The following is a 7,802-nucleotide window of genomic DNA, read 5'->3' on the forward strand; positions in this document are numbered from 1 at the left end:
ATTTGCTGACAGCTTATGATCCTGTTCCTGAAATTCATGCATCACTATTCCCTGCTCTCTCCTATCACAAGCAACTCCATCCAGTTATACTTTCAGATAAACGCTGAGACTTCTGACCCAGCTGGCATCACGTCTTATGCTCTTTCCAAATCAAAGTGTTGAAAATAAAGCTTATGCAAAACCACTTAATGACTGAGAAAAAGCCAAAGTAGGGTTAGTTGCTAGCATCCTGCTGCTCGTGGATTTATTTTATCATGATATACCGTTGTTCAGCCAGTAAAAGCAACCTTTTATCTTCACCCAGCTGAAAGGATCTTGTCAACAGCATTCTACCAGAACACCTTTTTAACATAAATGGCTGATTCATGAAAACATGTCTGGCTGTTACAGGTTTTTGTATAATCACATCAGCTTTTAGCAAGAGCTAAACACTACTTTTCACTGAAATACCTACAACAACAGGCTGCGTTTATACATTCTTAGACTTCATTGTGTCTGCACTGAATCACAGTGGCAGTTACTCCTGAGTCAGCAAGGCTGAGTCCTGCATGCATTAAGGTAAAATGCAAGTCACGGAAAACTTTGGATATAGTCATTTCACTTAAGCAAATTCTGTCAGCACCTAAAGAGAAACATGTAGTTCTTGATCCCTTCCTGTTTCTCAAACTGCTGGTTTTGAGATAAAGTACTCACAGTAGTTATGAGGTCCAACACAAACTCCCTATTAAATCCATCTCAGGATGTATCTGCAAGTCACGTTAAGTTCATGTGGAAAAAGAACAGTTTTTCATGAAATAAAAGAAACAAAACTGCAGGCAACCAAACAGAAGAGCAAAACTCAGTTGCCACTGGAAATGACTAGAAAAGATTTAAGAATTGAATCTTTTCCTGCAGATGTTTGGAGCCAGTAAAAACTAAACTCAGCAAAAAGCTGTTACTAGGGGAAAAGCACATTACTGGTTTTCTGGCATAGCTTTAGCATACTACAGTTAAATGTCTCAAACACAAGGAATTGAGATTATCTAAGGCAACTGTCAGGCTACCTTGTCTGGAAACACAGTACCTTATTGTCTCCTCCTCACTTTTTCCTGAATAAGAAAATCAAAGCCCAGTTAAAAAGACTACAACTTTCAGGCTGTCCCAGGCTGAGATTTGAAGAACAAATCACACTTTTGGTGTATACTATTTTGTATGTCATTTTGAAAGGGACAACAAACTTCACAGCTATTCATATCAGCATTTGGATCATCTAATCAAATATTTATGAACAGAGTTTCTGAAATCCCTAACTTATGATCAGATCATAAATGGGATCAGAGACTGAAACAACAACTGCTGGAAGATCTTATGTAATTTGAACAAGTTACAATTTTACAAGCTGCAGAGCACTACTGCATTGTACTACACATTTGGAAGACAAGCAAACAAACTGGAATCGGATAGAAATACAAAGATCCACAGTGATACACAGGGGCAAAGGAAATAGGTGATCGCTTCCATAGGTTCTTCAAAATGGAGACAGACTACATTTTCAGGAAACAACGCACATATGAAATTTAACAGATGAGCGGTGTTTGGCCTTGGAGATAGGACCATGTTTTTCAAGGGTTAAAACAATTTTGAGTAAGCACACAGAAAAGCACTAAAAGAGCTTAAAAAGAAACATAACATAGAAATAGCACACAGTGGAGAATCAGAAAAACATCACAAGAAATCTTTCAGAGAAAAGTACATTCTTAATACATTCAACAGAATTGAACTCTGGGTAACTGAAGATTACAAGACCAGGCACTACAAATCAATATGACAGATGAAGTTCCATTACAGTATGTACCCCAAAGTACACAGGAAAAGCTTTAGCTCACATGATGGGTACTACTACAGTGTATGTGAGTGATGCAAAGGTGAAGTCAAAGCTTAACATGCTGAAGTGTGTAATTTTTGCAGGAAATGGATTGCTTAGAGTGAATCAAAAACATGTCAAATACTAATTGTGATTTAGGGAGCATTCACATAGAAAGACAGTGATACGTTAAAGATTGATTCTGAGATGTCTTTATTAGTACAAGGAAGCCATCAACAGAATATAAAATAAAGTTGACAGAATTCTATTGTCCTGTCACAGAGGCATCTAGAAAATGCTGGCAATGGAAAGCCTCAAAGACAAATTGATTTAAAAGATGGAAGAAACTACAGAAATGATACGACTGCAGTAATTTCAGAAGTGGAATGTCTCATACAGCTCCTGGTATGCTAAAAAATATACAAGAAAACACTTCTGCATACCCACCAGACACAGTCGAGGTAGACTGGGAGGATACATTATGTGGGGTGGGGAAGGACAATGGAACTAAGTGATCTTTGAGGCCCCTTCCAACCCAAACCACTCTCGGATTCTGTGATTCAAGGCATTCCAACTGGCCCTTCCTAAAACTTTAAAGCAAGGGATAGTGAATCAGATACATTAGAGCACTTATTATGCCAACAAGTGCATTATAGTTACTTTACATAGAAGCTTACAATAGGAAGAAGACCAGGAAACATAAAGTATCAAAACTGAGATACAGCTTGCTCTAGTACTTGCAGCAACTTTGGATCCTTGGATCAATTGGTTAAGAACTAATGTATATTTTCCTATAATTACTACACCTGCTATCCAGAAATAGAACTGCAAGAGTACAGGAGCTGCAGTACTGAGAGACAGTTGACCATAATTAGATCATAACCCAAAACGTTTTGCAAAAAGTATGATTTTAAACACAACTGTGAATCCACCCCGTGCCAATTACCTCAGAAAACCACTATTCTGAGCATTCGTTCAAAACCTGAAAACATATTTCCTTGCTTTGTTGTCACAATAAAATTTCAGGTCAGTTTTCTTAATAAGATGTTACTTTCTGCTACATAGTTCTGTAGGCATACAGGAATGACTGTACATGATTAAGTAAAAGCAACATGTAAAACAGGGCTACTGTAAATCCCTTTTATATACCAATAAAAATAAACCATGATTTTCAAAAGACAAAGCATTTGTAGACATAAGACAATATCCTTCACCATCCTCACAGCATCCTTCCAGACAAAGTGTCCAACGTACAACTAGACAAGTACATAATGTGATGAGCAAACTATTGTCTGATGGGTCAGACTCAAAGTATTATAGCAAATGGGGTTACATCAGTCTGGCAGCCAGTCACTGGTGGGGTTTCACAGGGCTCCATTTTAGGGCCAGTTGTGGTGGTTTTACTCAGGTGGGCAGCTGAGTTCCACCACAACCACTCTCTCACTCCCCCTCCTCAAAGGGAGAGGGAGAGAAAATATCACACAAGGAGCTCAAGGGTTGAGATAAGGATGGGGAGATCACTCAACAATTATCGTGACAGGGAAAACAGACTCAGCATAGGGAGATAGTAAGATTTATGGCCTATTACTAACAAGCTAGAGAAGTGAGAAACAAAGGAAAAAAAAACAAAAACGCCTTCCCTCCATCCACCCTCTTCCACCTCCTCCCCCTGAGTGGCGCAGGGAAACAGGGGTTACGATCAGTCTATAGCGTTTCATCTCCACCACTCCTCGGTCACTTTCATCCCCTGTGCTGTGGGGTCCCTCCCACAGGATGCAGTCCTTGCTGAACTGATCTGGCATGGGCTGCCCACAGGCAGCAGCTCTTCAAGAACTGCTCCAGATATGGGTCCGTATCACGGGGTCCATCCCTCAGGAGCAAACTGCTCCAGCACAGGTCCCCCACAGGCAGCAGCTCCTGCCAGGTCACCTGCTCCTCTGTGGGCTCCTCTCCACAGGCTACAGGTCTGGCCTGGAATCTGCTCTGGCTGGGGTCCTCCACAGGCCGCAGCCTCCGTCAGTGCAGGTCCACCTGCTCCACCGCGGTCTCCTCCACAGACTGCAGCGTGGAACCTTGCTCCACCGTGGTACTCCATGGGCTGCAGGGGGACAGCCTGCTTCACCATGGTCCTCACCACAGGCCGCAGGGGACTTCTGCTCCAGCACCTGGAGCACCTCTTCCCCTCCTTCTTCACTGACCTTGGCACCTGCAAGGCTGTTCCTCACTCCTCTCACTCTCCCAGCTGCTGTGTGGCAGCATTTTTTTTGTGTTGTTGGTGGTGTTTTGTCTTTTCCTCCTTTTCTTAAATATGCTCTCACAGAGATGCAAACAACATTGCTTATTGGCTCGACTCTGGCCAGCAGCAGGGCCCTTACCTAACATGGGGCAGCTTCTAGATTCTTCTCACAGAAGCCACCCCTATGGCCCCCTGCTACCAAAACCTTGCCACGTAAACCCACTACACCAGTAGTGGGTCTCTGATGTTTTTAGAAATGATCTGGACAGAAGACTTGAACACATAGCTGTCGACTCCCTTGAGGTTAGAGATGATCTTGCCAAGATCTTGACAATTCAGAGGGCTGGGCAACCACCAACTGCATGAAGTTCAACAAGGGTCAAAACATCAAGAGAGTTGAAAACCACAGAGCAATCAGAAAAATATGATTAATTGCTATCATAGAATCGTGGTGGGACAAATCACACAGCTGAAACACTGGAATCAAGGGCTATAAACTTTTCAGAAGAGAGAGGCAGGGAAGGAAGCACGGGGGTGATGACTGAGGTCATCTACCAGGACTCCTGTAGAACCTTTGACATGGTCCCACATGACATCCTGATCTCTAAATGGTATAGACATGGATTTGAAGGGTGGACTATTTTGTAGATAAGGAATCGGCTGGATGGCCACAGCCAGAGAGCTGTGGTGAGTGGAGAGGTGGAGACCAGGGTCTGTCTTGCCACTGGTGCTGTTTAATATCATTATTAATGACATAGACAGGGAAATAAAGGGCACTCTCAGCAAGTCTGCAAATGACACCAAGTTGAGTGGTGCGGTCAATACAACAGAAGGAAGGAATGACATCCAAAAAGACCTGGGACAAGCTAGAAAAGTGGCCCCATGTGAACATAATGAGGTTCAACAAATCCAAGTGCAAGGTGCTGCACCTGGGCACAATCCCAGACATGAGGAGAGACTGGGAGAAGAAGAACTTGAGAGCAGCCCTGCAGAGGATGACTTGGGGTTTCTGGTGAACAAAAAGCTCAACATAAACCAGCAGTATGCACTTGCAGCCCCGAAGGCCAACTGCATCCTGGGCTGCATCAACAGAGGTGAGGCCAGCTGATTGAGAGAGCTGATTGTCCCCCTCTGCTCTGCCCTTGTGAGACCCCACCTGGAGCACTGCATTCAGCTCTGGGGCCCCAGCACATGAAAGACATGGACCTGTTAGAGCAGATCCAGAGGAGGGCCATGAAGATGGCAAGAAGACTGGAGCACATGAGAGAGCTGGGGATGTTCAGCCTACAGAAGAGAAGGCTCTGCGGAGACCTCGTTGTGGCCTTTCAGTACCTAAAGGAGACGTATAAAAAGATGGAATGTGACTTTTTACATGGGCAGATAGTGATAGGACATGGGGAATGGTTCTCAACTCAAAGAGGGGAGATTTAGATTAGATATTAGGAAGAAATTCTTTACTATAAGGGTAGTGAGGCACTGAAGCAGGTCGCCAGGAGAAGTTGTGGATGCTCCATCCCTGTAAGTGTTCAAGTTCAGGTTGGACGGGACCCTGGGCAATCTGATCTAGGGGGTGGCACCCAAGCCCATGGCAGAAGGGTGTAACTAGATGATCATTAAGATCCTTTCCAACCCAAACCGTTCTGTGATTCTATGAAAACTATTAGCAAATGTCCAAAAGAGGCAACAAAGATGGTGAAAGTTCTAGAGGACAAGAGGAATGAGAAGTGGCTGAAGTCATGTGATTTGTTCAGCCCAGAGCAGAGCAGGCTGAGGGGAGGCCTCATGGCAGCCTGCAGCTTCCTCTCAAGGGCAGTAGAAGGGCAGGCGCTGAGCTCTGCTCTCTGGGGACAGCGACAGGACCCAAGGGAATGGCATGGAGCTGCGATGGGACATTCAGACTGGGTGTTAGGAAAGGGTTCTTCACCAAGAGGGTGGTCAGGCACTGGGACAGGCTTCCCAGGGCAGTGGTCATGGCCCCAAGCTGCCAGAGTCCAAGAACCATTTGGACAATGCTCTCAGACATAGGGTCTGGTTTTTGCATGGTCCTGTGTGGAGCCAGGAGTTGGATTCCATGATTCTTGATGGTCCAACTTGGAATATTCTGTGATGCAATGTTAACTGTAAAGCACATATAACCACAAAATAGATACCCAAGATAGATATTTTCTCTAAGGATGTTATGACCTGATACCAAAGTGGCAAGCCTTCACTCTTCAGCTTATTATAAAGAAAAAGAATCAGAATAGTAGACTCAAACTTAAAATTGAGAAAAATGAAAAAGCTGAGCTAATCAGTGGAAAATGCGTGCCAAACGATACAGAATTTAATCCACAAAAGACTTCAGAGATATTCATGATGAAGTAAATCAGTTCAGAGATCCACTGTATACATCTGTACCTCCAAATAAAAGAAGTCCAAAGACTTCAGACCACACACAGGACTCCTGATCACCCGTTGCTTAACTGACAGCTTGCTCCTTAGCTGTGTTCTGAACCTCACCCACAGATAGTTTCTGGGCATGGTTCCAGAGACAGTCCACTGGAGAGATACCATTCAATAAACAAAATAGATGAGACTGCAACAGTTTTGATTCCTTTTAGCTGGTGCAGTCCTCCAGTGTAACCAAGTCTTTGCCTTCAAAACCTTTGCGTATCTTCATACCACATCTCAGGCTTATAGCACAATATCAAGTGTTTTTACAAAAACAGCACTCTGGCGGGCAGTAACACAAGTCTCACACTCCCTCAGACACAATGAACTGAAAAAGACATACCAAAATAACAGTCTAGTCTCAGGAAAACAGGAAAATCAGGCCAAGAACAGTGTGCTGAAGCCTTTGTAACTCTCCACACAATGATGTGCCATTTGGTTACAAGTAGCAGCACAGTTAGTCCTTGGGTCTAAACTTCAGTGGCAGACAAATTATAATGGGGGTGAGACTGCACAGTGCAAAATTCACCTATGAAATTAAAGTAAGCTTTTCAATTCATGTATTGCATATTCTCTATACTAATATATTCTCAACTGTATTAAACACGTTGCAAGATGTACATTTGTTCTCTGTAAAACAAGCCATGTTTTTGCCTCCATTTAAAAAATTACCCCCAAAAAACAATAAAGAAAGCATAACGAAAAGCAGCAAGTATACTTTTTAAAATAAATAGAGACATTTCCAGAGCAAAACACAGACATTTTCAGCTATAAGTGATGCCCATCTTAACAGCTTTTTAATAGATATCATCACATACATGCAAAAGCCTGATACAGAGAGGTGGAGAGGTAAGCATCTAGGTAACCTGACTACAGTCTTAGTTGCACAGCAGCATTTCCAAAATGGTGACCTATGTTTAGAACAGGAGAAATCATCTTACAGATCAAAGTACTTATTTGTGTATCTCTTACTTTTTATTCAAGGGTTACATACTATTACCCAAATAATATTTGAGAAATCATACACCCTTATCCATGCTTCAGCCTTCAGTATTATAACAGCATTTTATAGGTATGTGCTTTTATTTGCAAAACTTTCTTTGGACCATTAATTAGCAAAGGCAAGCACAGGTAATTTAATACTGAACTTGCCAGCACTCTGTCACGCTTGGGCACTATGATAGCAGGTAAGATTGTCCACTTGAAGTTTCTAAGAGCAATATGTAGTCTCTTTGTGAAATGAATTAAAACTCGGGCTTTCCATGAACTAATATTCTTTGTTTTTGCTTTGCT

Source organism: Cygnus olor, chromosome 2 (assembly GCF_009769625.2).
Source record: "Cygnus olor isolate bCygOlo1 chromosome 2, bCygOlo1.pri.v2, whole genome shotgun sequence".
NCBI lineage: Eukaryota > Metazoa > Chordata > Aves > Anseriformes > Anatidae > Cygnus > Cygnus olor.